Source organism: Tachyglossus aculeatus, chromosome 8, assembly GCF_015852505.1.
Source record: "Tachyglossus aculeatus isolate mTacAcu1 chromosome 8, mTacAcu1.pri, whole genome shotgun sequence".
NCBI classification, from domain to species: domain Eukaryota; kingdom Metazoa; phylum Chordata; class Mammalia; order Monotremata; family Tachyglossidae; genus Tachyglossus; species Tachyglossus aculeatus.
The window spans coordinates 35,521,976-35,535,875 of NC_052073.1; positions in this window are offsets into that span (position 1 = coordinate 35,521,976).

The following is a 13,900-nucleotide window of genomic DNA, read 5'->3' on the forward strand; positions in this document are numbered from 1 at the left end:
CCACCGTCCTCCCCTCGCTCCTCGCCTTCGCCACCCGCAGCGGACCATTTTCGGGGGTGGGACGGGGGGCCGTGGGGACCCCAACCCCCCGCCGGAGTCCAGGGGTGGCGGAGGGAGGACACGGCCTGGCCGGATACGAGACCGCGGGGGCGGTTCATTCAGTCGTATTTACTGGGCGCTCACTGTGCGCAGAGCACTGGACTAAGCGCTTGGGAGGTCCAAGTCGGCAACGTCTAGAGACGGGCCCTACCCGACGGCGGGCTCACAGTCTAGAAGGGGGAGACAGATGAAACAAAACATATTAACAAAATAAAATAAATATGTACAAATATTCATTCAGTCGTAGTTATTGAGCTCTTACTGTGTGCAGAGCACTGGACTAAGCGCTTGGGAAGTGCAAGTCGGCAACATCTAGAGACGGGCCCTACCCAACGGCGGGCTCACAGTCTAGAAGGGGGAGACAGATGAAACAAAACATTAACAAAATAAAATAAATATGTACAAATATTCATTCAATTGTATTTATTGAGCGCTTACTGTGTGCAGAGCACTGGACTAAGCGCTTGGGAAGTCCAAGTTGGCAACAGCTAGAGACGGTCCCTACCCGACGGCGGGCTCACAGTCTAGAAGGGGGAGACAGATAAAACAAAACATATTAACAAAATAAAATAAATATGTACAAATATTCATTCAATTGTATTTATTGAGTGCTTACTGTGTGCACAGCACTGTACTAAGCGCTTGGGAAGTACAAGTTGGCAACAGCTAGAGACGGTCCCTACCCGACAGCGGGCTCACAGTCGAGAAGGGGGAGACAGACAAAAAAACAAAACATTAACAAAATAAAATAAATAGAATATGTACAAATATTCATTCATTCATTCAATTGTATTTATTGAGCGCTTACTGTGTGTAGAGCACTGGACCAAGCGCTTGGGAAGTGCAAGTTGGCAACATCTAGAGACGGTCCCTACCCGGCAGCGGGCTCACAGGCTAGAAGGGGGAGACAGATGAAACAAAACGTATTAACAAAATAAAATAAATAGAATAAATATGTACAAATATTCATTCAATCGTATTTATTGAGCGCTTACTGTGTGCACAGCACTGGACTAAGCGCTTGGGAAGTCCAAGTCGGCAACAGCTAGAGACGGTCCCTACCCGGCGGCGGGCTCACAGTCTAGAAGGGGGAGACAGAGCACAAAACAAAACATTAATAAAATAAATAGAATATGTACAAATATTCATTCATTCAATCGTATTTATTGAGCACTTACTGTGTGCAGAGCACTGGACCAAGCGCTTGGGAAGTGCAAGTTGGCAACATCTAGAGACAGTCCCTACCCGGCAGCGGGCTCACAGGCTAGAAGGGGGAGACAGATGAAACAAAACATATTAACAAAATAAAATAAATAGAATAAATATGTACAAATATTAATTCAATCGTATTTATTGAGCGTTTACTGTGTGCAGAGCACTGGACTAAGCGCTTGGGAAGTCCAAGTCGGCAACATCTAGAGACGGTCCCTACCTGACGGCGGGCTCACAGTCTAGAAGGGGGAGACAGATGACAAAACAAAACATTAATAAAATAAATAGAATATGTACAAATATTCATTCATTCAGTCGTATTTATTGAGCGCTTACTGGAGGTAGAGCACTGGACTAAGCGCTTGGGAAGTGCAAGTTGGCAACATATAGAGACGGTCCCTACCCGACAGTGGGCTCACAGTCTAGAAAGGGGAGACAGACAACAAAACATTAACAAAATAAAATAAATAGAATAAATATGTACAAATATTCATTCAATTGTGTTGAGCGCTTACTGTGTGCAGAGCACTGGACTAAGCGCTTGGGAAGGACAAGTTGGCAACATGTAGAGACGGTCCCTACCTGACAGCGGGCTCACAGACTAGAAGGGGGAGAGAGACAACAAAACATTAACAAAATAAAATAAATAGAACATGAACAAATATTCATTCAATCGTATTTATTGAGCGCTTACTGTGTGTAGAGCACTGGACTAAGCGCTTGGGAAGTGCAAGTTGGCAACATATAGAGACAGTTCCTACCCAACAGTGGGCTCACAGTCTAAAAGAAATATCATCATTATTATTATTATTCTCTATGCCTCAGTTCCTTCATCTGTAAAACGGGGATGAAGACTGTGAGCCCCCCGTGGGACAACCTGATCACCTTGTAACCTCCCCAGTGCTTAGAACAGTGCTTTGCACATAGAAAGCGCTTAACAAATACCATTATTATTATTATTATTATTATTATTATTATTCTCTATGCCTCAGTTCCTTCATCTGTAAAACAGGGGTGAAGACTGTGAGCCCCCCGGGGGACAACCTGATCACCTTGTAACCTCCCCAGCGCTTAGAACAGTGCTTGGCACATAGTAAGCGCTTAACAAATACCATTATTATTATTCTCTGGGTCTCAGTTCCTTCATCTGGAAAATGGGGATTAAGGCTGTGAGTCCCATGTGGGACAACCTGATCACCTTGTAACCTCCCCAGCGCTTAGAACAGTGCTTTGCACATAGAAAGCACTTAACAAATACCATTATTATTATTATTAGTATTATTCTCTGGGTCTCAGTTCCTTCATCTGGAAAATGGGGATTAAGGCTGTGAGTCCCATGTGGGACAACCTGATCACCTTGTAACCTCCCCAGCGCTTAGACCAGTGCTTTGCACATAGAAAGCGCTTAACAAATACCATTATTATTATTATTATTATTATTTTCTATGCCTCAGTTCCTTCATCTGTAAAACGGGGATGAAGACTGTGAGCCCCCCGTGGGACAACCTGATCACCTTGTAACCTCCCCAGGTGCTTTGCACATAGAAAGCGCTTAACAAATACCATTATTATTATTATTCTCTGTGCCTCAGTTCCTTCATCTGTAAAACGGGGATGAAGACTGTGAGCCCCCCGTGGGACAACCTGATCACCTTGTAACCTCCCCAACGCTTAGAACAGTGCTTGGCACATAGTAAGCGCTTAAACACCAGCATTATTACTGTTGTGAAGAGGACCGGGAGGCGAGTCATGAAGCAGCGTGGCTCAGTGGCAAGAGCCCGGGCTTGGCAGTCAAAGGTCGTGGGTTCTAATCCCGGCTCCGCCGCTTGTCTGCCGTGTGACCTTGGACAAGTCACTTGGCTTCTCTGGGCCTCAGTGACCTCATCTGGAAAATGGGGGTGAAGCCCGGGAGCCCCCAAGTGGGACAACCTGATCACCTTGTATCCCCCCCAGCGCTTAGACCAGTGCTTGGCACATAGTAAGCGCTTAACAAATACTATTATTATTATTATTATTGTCTGCTGTTTGGCCTGGGGCAAATCACTTCACTTCTCTGGGCCTCAGTGACCTCATCTGTAAAATGGGGATGAAGCCCGGGAGCCCCACATGGGACAACCTGATCACCTTAGGAAGCTGCGCGGCTCAGTGGAAAGAGCCCGGGCTTTGGAGTCAGAGGTCGTGGGTTCAAATCCCGGCTCCGCCAATTGTCAGCTGTGTGACTTTGGGTAAGTCACTTCACTTCTCTGGGCCTCAGTTCCCTCATCTGTAAAAGGGGGATTAAGACTGGGAGCCCCCCCGTGGGACAACCCCATCACCTTGTAACCTCCCCAGCGCTTAGAACAGTGCTTTGCACATAGTAAGCGCTTAATAAATGCCATCAGTATTATTATTATTCTCTGTGCCTCAGTGACCTCATCTGTAAAAGGGGGATTAACACTGGGAGCCCTCCGTGGGACAACCTGATCCCCCTGAAACCGCCCCAGCGCTTAGAACAGGGCTTTCCACATAGTAAGCGCTTAATAAATACCATCATCACTATTATTATTATAGAGAAGCAGCATGGCTCAGTGGAAAAAGCCCGGGCTATGGAGTCAGAGGTCACGGGTTCAAATTCCGACACCGCCACCTGTCAGCTGTGTGACTTTGGGCAAGTCACTTACCTTCTCTGGGCCTCAGTCATCTCATCTGTCAAATGGGGATGAAGACTGTGAGCCCTCCGTGGGACAACCTGATCGCCTTGTAACCTCCCTAGCGCTTAGTACAGTGCTTTGCACATAGTAAGCGCTTAATAAATGCCGCCATTATTATTATTATTCTCTGTGCCTCAAGTGACCTCATCTGTAAAAGGGGGATTAAGACTGGGAGCCCCCCGTGGGACAACCTGATCGCCTTGTGACCTCCCCAGCGCTTAGAACAGTGCCTTGCACATAGTAAGCGCTTAATAAATGCCATTATTATTATTATTATTAAAGTGGGGATGAAGACTGTGAGCCCCCCGTGGGACAACCTGATCACCTTGTAACCTCCCCAGCGCTTAGAACAGTGCTTGGCACATAGTGAGCGCTTAATAAATGCCATCACCATCATTATTATTATTGTATCCCCCCCAGCCCTTAGAACACTGTTGCCAACTTGTACTTATGTTGCCAACTTGTACTTCCCAAGCGCTTAGTACAGTGCTCTGCACACAGTAATTGCTCAATTGAATGAATGGCTGCTTTGCACATAGTAAGCGCTTAATAAATGCCACCATTATTAATAATAATTAATAATTAATAATAATAATAATACAATGCAAAGGTATTTATTGAGCAGTTACTACATGCAGAGCCCTGTACTAAGCGCTTGGGAGCGGCCAGTACAGTCCCGAAGGGAGACCAACCTCCTTGGATTTTTCTGGGGTGGCGCTGGCCCTTTAAGGCGCAGCCGCCGTGGGCCAACCGGAAGTGCAGACGTCACCCACCAGGGAGGCCCGCGCCGCGGGGGCTTCTGGGAGGGGCGGACCCCGAGCGTGCGCGCATGCGCCTGCTTGTCCCGCGCGCATGCGCCTGCTGGAGGGGGCGGGGCCTGGCGCGAGGAGGGGGCGGGGCCCTGCACGTGCTGCCAGGGGGGCCTGCCATTCAGTCATTCATTAATTCATTCAATCGTAATAATAATAATAATAATTTTGGTATTTCTTTTGTTTTTGGTTGGCATTTATTAAGCGCTTACTATGTGCCGCGCACTGTTCTAAGCGCTGGGGAGGTTCCAAGGTGATCAGGTTGTCCCCCGTGGGGCTCCCAGTCTTCATCCCCATTTTCCAGATGAGGGAACTGAGGCCCAGAGAAGTGAAGTGACTCGCCCAAAGTCACCCAGCTGACAAGCGGCGGAGCCGGGATTTGAACCCGCGACCTCTGACTCCAAAGCCCGGGCTCTTGCCATTGAGCCACGCTGCTTCTCAGTGGAAATAATAATAATTAGAACAATAATAAGAATTAACATATTAAAATATAGTAATACAATAATACTATAATGGTATAATAATAATATAATTATTATAATAATTATTATATCACTATATTATAACTAGAAGCAGCGTGGCTCAGTGCTTTGGAGTCAGAGGTCATGGGTTCAAATCCCCGCTCCGCCAATTGTCAGCTGTGTGACTTTGGGCGAGTCATTTCAATTCTCTGGGCCTCAGTTCCCTCATCTGTAAAATGGGAATTAAGCCTGTGAGCCCCCTGTGGGACAACCTGATCACCTTGTAACCTCCCCAGCGCTTAGAACAGTGCTTGGCACATAGTACGCGCTTAATAAATGCCATTATTATTATTATTCATCCCCATTTTCCAGATGAGGTCACTGAGGCCCAGAGAAGTGAAGTGACTCGCCCAAAGTCACCCAGCTGACAAGTGGCAGAGCCGGGATTTGAACCCGTGACCTCTGACTCCAAAGCCCGGGCTCTTGCCACTGAGCCACGCTGCTTCTCATATTTATTCTATTGAGTTTATTTTGTTACTATGTTTTGTCGTCCGTCTCCCCCTTCTAGACTGTGAGCCCGCTGTTGGGTAGGGACCGTCTCTACATGTTGCCGACTTGGACTTCTCAAGCGCTTAGTACAGTGCTCTGCACACAGTAAGCACTCAATAAATACGGTTGAATGAATAATGGCGTTTATTGGGCACCTACTGTGTGCCTGGCATTCTTCTAAGCACTGGGGTGGATACAAGGTAATCGGGTTGGACGTGGTCCCCGTCCCGCCGGGGGGGTCACGGTCTTCGTCCCCATTTTCCAGATGAGGTAACTGAGGCCCAGAGAAGTGAAGTGACTCGCCCAAGGTCACGCAGAACACAAGCGGCGGAGCCGGGATTCGAACCCACGACCTCTGACTCCCCACCCTGCGCTCTGGCCGCTAGGCCAGGCTGCTTTCTTGGACATCTACGGAGTGCGGAGCGCTGTACCGAGCGCCTGGAAGAGTGTCCGTCGGACTACTTATTGAGCACCGACTGTGAACGGAGCACTTTACAAGCTCCTAGGGAGAGTCTCCATCAATCTCGAGCGCCTACCAAGTGCGGAGGGCTGTGCTGAGCGCTCGGGAGAGTATCAGACGGTCCAGAGGGGCTCCTGCGGACTGAACATTCATTCGTTCGTTCGTTCAATCGTATTTATTGAGCGCTTACTGTGAGCAGAGCACTGGTCTAAGCGCTTCAACAGAGGAGGGAAACTGAGGCCCAGAGGCGGGCAAGGGAGTTGCCCAAGGGCTCCCAGGCAGGACGAGGACGCGGGAACATACGACGTTCGGCGCATCGGGGGGGCCGGGGGTTTGCGCGTGGACACGCCAAGTCCTTTGGGGGTCAATCCGGGAAGGCTTCCGGGAGGAGGTGAGGTTTCAGGAGGCGAGCGGGAGTTCGGCCTTCGTTCCATCGTACTGTTTGGGCGCTCACTGTGTGCGGAGCGCTGGGCGAAGCGCTTGGAAAGGACAGTCCGGCTAGGGAGGGCGGGAGAGGAGCCGACTGGCCGGGCCGGACTGGACTGGACGCTCGGCGAGCCGGAGAGAGCCCAGTCAATCGTCGTTCTTCAACCGCTACTGTGTGCAAAGCACTGGGCACAACGCTGGGGAGACACAGCCCCCGTCCCGCCCGGAGCTCTCGGTGCTAACCCATTGTCCAGATGAGGAAACTGAGGCCCGGGAGGGGGGGAGGTGGCCGGCCCGAGGTCACAAGGCGGACAAATGAGCGCCCCGAGGGACAGGGCCCCGTGTCCCGGCCGAATTGCTCGTCTTCGCCCCCAGCGCTTAGTAAGGGCCTGCTATATAGTAAGCGCCTAACGATGCCACCATCATGAGGAGTCTCCCAAGGGGTTAGGGCCGGGATGAGAAGCCAGGTCCCTCCTCGCTAGGCCATAGTGCCGCTCTACAAGAAGCGGTGTGGCGGCTTTGGAGTCGGAGGTCGTGGGTTCGAATCCTGCCTCTGTCAATTGTCTCCCCCTCCCCACACCACCTGTATATATGTTTGTACGTGTTTATTTATTTTATTTTGTTGATATGTTTTGCTTTGTTCTCTGTCTCCCCCTTCTAGACTGGGAGCCCGCTGTTGGGTAGGGACCGTCTCTCGATGTTGCCGACTTGGACTTCCCAAGCGCTTAGCCCAGTGCTCTGCACACAGTAAGCGCTCAATAAATACGATTGAATGAATGACTATTATTCTATTTATTCATTTTACTTGTACATATTTACTCTATTTGTTTTATTTTGTTAATATGTTTTGTTTTGTTGTCCGTCTCCCCCTTCTAGACCGTGAGCCCGCTGTTGGGTAGGGACCGTCTCCAGATGTTGCCGACTTGGACTTCCAATGTGCTTAGCCCAGTGCTCTGCACACAGTAAGCGCTCAATAAATATGACTGAATGAATGACTATTACTCTATTTATTCATTTTACTTGTACATATTTATTCTATTTGTTTTATTTTGTTAATATGTTTTGTTTTGTTGTCTGTCTCCCCCTTCTAGACCGGGAGCCCGCTGTCGGGTAGGGACCGTCTCTAGATGTTGCCAACTTGTACTTCCCAAGCGCTTAGTACAGTTTTCTGCACACAGTGAACACTCAATAAATACGATTGAATGAATGAATGGTCAGCTAGGTGACTTTGGGCAGGTCACTTCACTTCTCTGGGCCTCAGTTCCCTCATCTGTCAAATGGGGGTTAAGACCGTGAGCCCCCAGTGGGACAACCTGATCACCTTGTAACCTCCCCGGCGCTTAGAACAGTGCTTTGCGCATAGTAAGCGCTTAATAAATGCCATCATCATTATTATTATTATTATTATGAGAAGGGAAGTGACCGGGCCAAGGTCACCCAGCAGACCGGAAACAGGAAGGAGGGGAAGCCAGAGCCCCGCCCCTCGCTGCTGGACCCCTTGGCCCCACCCCTCGTTGATTGACACCTGTCGGCCCCGCCCCCCGGGTGCTGATGGGCGCCTACTGATTGGCGGCCCTTAGCCCCGCCCCCTTTGGCTTGGCGGCGGGCGCTGGCTCTGCCGATTGGCTGCTCCTGGCCCCGGGCGCCCCCGCTGATTGGCGCCTTCCGGCCCCGCCCCCTGCTCCGGATTGGCGGGCCCTGGCCCCGCCCCACCGGGATTGGCAGCTTCGGACTCCGCCCCCACAGCGACAGAGGATTCGGGGCCCCGCCCCCGCCCGATTATTGGCTCCTTGCCCCACCCTCCGCATGATTGACAGATCCTGGCCCCGCCCCCGAGCAGTATCGGATCCTGGCCCCGCCTCCGGATGATTATTGGCTCCTGGCCCCGCCCTCCGCCTGATTGACAGCTCCTGGCCCCGCCTCCGACTGATTATTGGCTCCTGCCCCCGCCCCCTGCATGATTGGCAGCTCCTGGCCCCGCCCCCGAGTGATTATTGGCTCCTGCCCCTGCATGATTGACAGCTCCTGGCCACGCCCCCGAGTGATCGTCGGCTGCTGGCCACGTCCCCTACATGATTGGCGGGTCCTGGTCCCGCCCCCGGATGATTATTGGCTCGTGGCCCCGCCCCCGCATGATTGACAGCTCCTGGCCCCGCCCCGACTGGTTATTGGCTCCTGGCCGGCCCCTCCCCTGAATGATTGACAGCTCCTGGCCCCGCCCAGTGTCATTATTGGTTCCTGGCCCCGCCCCCGATGGATTATTGGCTCATCGCCCCGCCCCCCGCAGGACTGACAGCTCCTGGCCCCGACCCCGACTGATTATTGGCTCCCGGCTCCGCCCCCTGCATGATCGGCAGGCCCTAGTCCCGCCCCCGGATGATTATTGGCTCCCGGCTCCGCCTCCCGAGTGATTGGTAGCTCCTGGCCCCGCCCCCGAGTGATTATTGGCTCCTGCCCCCACTCCCTGCATGATTGACAGCTCCTGGTCCCGCCCCCGAGTGATCGGTAGCTCCTGGCCCCTCCCCCTGCATAGTCGACATGTCCTGGCCCCGCCCCCGCCTGATTGATTGACAGCTCCTGGCCCCGCCCCGACTGATTATTGGCTCCTGGCCCCACCTCAGGCCGGATTGACCGTCTCTACACGTTGCCAATTTGTCCTTCCCAAGCGCTTAGTCCAGTGCTCTGCACACGGCAAGCGCTCAATAAATACGATTGAATGAATTGGCAGATCCTGGTCCCGCCCCCGCCTGATTAGTGGTTCCTGCCCCCGCCCCCCGCCTGTTGGACAGCTCCTGACCCCGCCCCCTGCATGATTGGCAGTTCCTGGCCCCGCCCCCGCCCCGTTCATGATTGACAGCTCCTGACCCCTGCATGAATGACATGTCCGGGCCCCTCCCCGTGTTATTATGGGCTCATGGCCCCGCCCCCTAATGATGGACAGCTCCTGGCCCCGCCCCCGTCCGATTCGTGGTTCCTGACCCCGCCCCCCGCATGATTGACAGATCCTGCCCCCACCCCTCGCCTGATTGACAGCTCCTGGCCCCACCACCGACCAATCATTGGCTCCTGCCCCCGCCCCCCACATGATTGACAGCCCCCCTTCGGCCAACCCGATGACTCTGCATCTACTCCAGCGCTTAGAACAGTGCTTGGCACGTAGTAAGCGCTCAACAAAGACCACGATTACATTTATTCCCTCCCCTGAGCCCCGGTTTCCTCTTCTGTTCAGCCGTATTTCATGAGCGCTTTTCTGTGTGCAAAGCACCGTACTAAGCGCTTGTAAAAAGGGGATTCAAACCCTGTCCTCCTTAGACTCTGTGGGGCCTGATGATCTTGTCTTCCTCGGCGCTTAGTATGGCGCTTGATGCATAGTAATTGCTCTAATGATAGCTATATATCATGATTATTTTCCCTTCCAGTGCTTATCACAGGGCTTGGCACAGAGTAGGCCCACCCTGATGGGAGGGAGGTGGGAAATAGCTGGGTCGGAGGTTAGAAGCGGCGTGTCCGCTTAGTACAGTGCCTGGCACATAGTAAGCGCTTCACGAATGCCTCCGTCATTGGGAATCGGAGGATCCTGGTTCTCATCCCGACTCCGCCACCTGTCTGTGCTGTGTGACCTTGGGCCGGTCACTTCCCTTCTCTGGGCCTCGGTCCCCTCCTCCGTCAAATGGGGATGGAGACCGTGAACCCCATGGGGGACGGGGACTGTGGCCCAACCTAATGAGCTTGGATCTACCCTAGCGCTTCGTACAGTGCTTGGCACATAGTAAAGGCTTAACAAATACCGCCTCTATTATCATTATTATTAGAATAATCTGGCCAACAGCGCGGATAGAGACCCGATTTATTGCTTCCACGAGAAGCGGCGTGGCTCAGTGGAAAGAGCCCGGGCTTGGGAGTCAGCGGTCGTGGGTTCTAATTCCGGCTCCGCCACTTGTCAGCTTTGTGACTTTGGGCCAGTCACTTCACTTCTCTGGGCCTCAGTTCCCCCATCTGTCAAATGGGGATGAAGACTGCGAGCCCCACGGGGGACAACCCGATCACCTCATAGCTGCTTCAGGGGAAACAGCCCGGGCTTTGGAGTCAGAGGTCATGGGTTCAAATCCCCACTCCTCCGCTTGTCAGCTGGGTGACTTTGGGCGAGTCACTTCACTTCTCCGGGCCTCAGTTCCCCCATCTGTACAATGGGGATGAAGACTGGGAGCCCCTCGTGGGACAACCTGATCACCTTGTATCTACCCCAGCGCTTAGAACAGTGCTTTGGACATAGTAAGTGCTTAACAAATACCGACATTATTAGTAGTATTAGCCCCCCCCCCAGCGCTGAGCACATAGTAAACGCTTCGCAAATGCCACCATTATTATTATTCCAGCTATTAGAACAGTGTTTTGCACTTCGTAAACGCTTAACAAATGCCACGATTATTATTATTATTTCGCAATCTCCGTCCCTGCGCCCTGGGTTCTCATCCCGGCCCTGCTCCTTGCCCGCTGTGAGACCTTGGGACAGTCATTTCCCTTCCTCCCAGGGTGTGGGGGTGTCAGCAGGGGCTGCCCCCGACAGCGCCCCCCGTCGGAAAGTGAACGTAGTGCCAAACACTGGGGGGGGGGGGGGGGGGAGAAGGAGGCTCCAACTAATCCTCCTCCACACTAGGCGCCCCCCATTTCTCGGAGCCCGGTGGATCAGTCCGACCCCCCCCACCACCATCTTCTGCTGATGGACCAGCCCGGCCTCCCCCCCATCTTCCCCCGCCGTTGGACTAGTCCGAGACACCCCCCTCCCTCCGTCTGCAGGTGGACCAGTCCGGGACACCCCTTCCCCCCCCCATCCCTGACTGCAGGTGGACTAGCCCGACCTCCCCCCATCTTCCCTGTCCGATGGACCAGTCTGGGACACCCCTTCCCCCCCAATCCCTGGGTGCAGATGGACCATTCCGCCCCCCCATCTCCCCTTTTATTCATTTATTCCCCTTGCCGTTTTAAACCAGTGCGGGATCCCCCCTCTTCCCCCCCCCCAGGCTGCAGGTGGACCAGTCCGACCTCCCCCCATCTTCCCTGTCCAGTGGACCAGTCCGGGGCACCCCTTCCCCCCATCCCTGGCTGCAGGTGGCCCAGTCCGACCTCCCCCCGTCTTCCCTGTCCGATGGACCAGTCCGGGGCACCCCTTCCCCCCCCATCCCTGGCTGCAGGTGGACCAGTCCGGCCCCCCCATCCCCCTTTGCTGTTAGACCAGTCCGGGACCCCCCCCCCGCCCCAGGCTGCAGGTGGACCAGTCCAACCTCCCCCCATCATCCCTTTTGGGTGGACTAGTCCAAGACCCTCCTCGTGTCGTCCCCCCCCCCCCCCAATTTCAGGTGGATCAGCCCGAGGCCCCCCCCCCCCCCCCGCCCGGTAGTCGATGGATCAGTCCGGGACCCCCACCCTCACACCCCCTCCCCTTTCCCGGGGGCCACAGAAACAGTTTTCAGGGGTGCAGAGACGACTGTCAAGGGGCACAGAGACAACTGTCGGGGGGCCCAGAGACACAGACAGCTTTTGGGGTCACAGAGACAGGTGTCGGGGGTCGCAGAGACAGGTGTCGGGGGTCTTAGAGACGGCTCTCGGGGGTCGGGGACACAGAGACGGCTCTCGGGAGGCACAGAGATAGCTCTTGGGGGGTCGCGGGGGGCACAGAGACGACTTCCCGGGGGTCGCAGAGACAGCTCTCGAGGTGGGGATACAGAGACGGCTCTCTGGAGGCGCGGAGATGACTTTCCGGGGACGCAGAGACATCTCTCGGGGCGGGGGAGATAGCGAGACAGCTCTCGGGGGGCAGACAGAGACGACTCTAGGGAGGCGCAGAGACAGTTCTTGGGGGGGGGGATACAGAGACGACTCTCGGGGGGCTCAGAGATGACTTTCCTGGGGCGCAGAGACATCTCGGGGTGGGGGAGATAGAGAGACAGCTCTTGGGAGGCGCAGAGATAGTTCTCGGGGTGGGGGGAGATACAGAGATGACTCTCGGGGGGGCTCAGAGATGACTTTCCTGGGGTGCAGAGACATCTCTCGGAGCGGGGGAGATAAGAGGGACGGCTCTCTGAGGGGATACAGAGATGACTCTTGGGGGGCTCAGAGACGACTCTCCAGAGGTGCAGAGACATCTCTCGGGGTGGGGGAAATAGAGAGACAGCTCTCGGGGGGGCATACAGAGATGACTCTCGGGAGGCGCAGAGACAGTTCTCGGTGGGGGGGATACAGAGACGACTCTCGGGGGGCTCAGAGACGACTTTCCGAGGGTGCGGAGACATCTCTCGGGGCGGGGGAGATAGAGAGATAGCTCTTGGGAGGTGCAGAGACAGTTCTCGGTGGGGGGGGATACGGAGACGACTCTCGGGGGGCTCAGAGAGGAATTTCCGGGGGTGCAGAGACATCTCTCGGGGCGGGGAGATAGAGAGATAGCTCTACAGGAGGTGCAGAGACAGTTCTCGGTGGGGGGGGGGATACGGAGACGACTCTCGGGGGGGCTCAGAGATGAATTTCCGGGGGTGCAGAGACATCTCTTGGGGCGGGGAGATAGAGAGATAGCTCTGTGGGAGGCGCAGAGACAGTTCTCGGTTGGGGGGGGATACGGAGACGACTCTCGGGGGGCTCAGAGACGACTTCCCGAGCGTGCAGAGACATCTCTCGGGGCGGGGAAGTTAGAGAGACGGCTCCCGCAGGCGCAGAGTCGGCTGGGCCGCCCGGGAGGTCAGAGGTCACAGGGAGCCGCCGGGCCCCCAGTTCCTCCCCCGGCCTCCGTCCCCGGCTGGGTGCCTCAGTTTCCCCCGGCGCGCAGGGAGGGGCGGGTCAGAGCTGGGGGCGGGCGGCGGGCGGGCAGCGGGCGCGTCGGATGGAGCCGAGGGCCACCGTGCAGCAGCCGCGGAGCAGCGAGGGGACGTTGTAGAGGGGCTGGCCCGGGGGCCGCGGGCCGCGGCACAGCCAGGCCACGGTGGGCAAGGCCGGGACCACCACGGCCAGCAGGTCGACCACCAAGTGGCGGCTCCAGTAGCCGCCCGGGGGCCCGGCGGCCTCCTCCTCCTCCTCCTCCTCCTCCTGGGCGGCCTCCTCCTCCTCCTCCTCCTCCGGGGCCGGGCCGCCGTCGGGGCGCGCGGCCCTGCGGGGCCCTCGGGTGACGGGGCGGGGGTCCCCGGGGTCCCCCGCGCCCCCGTCCGT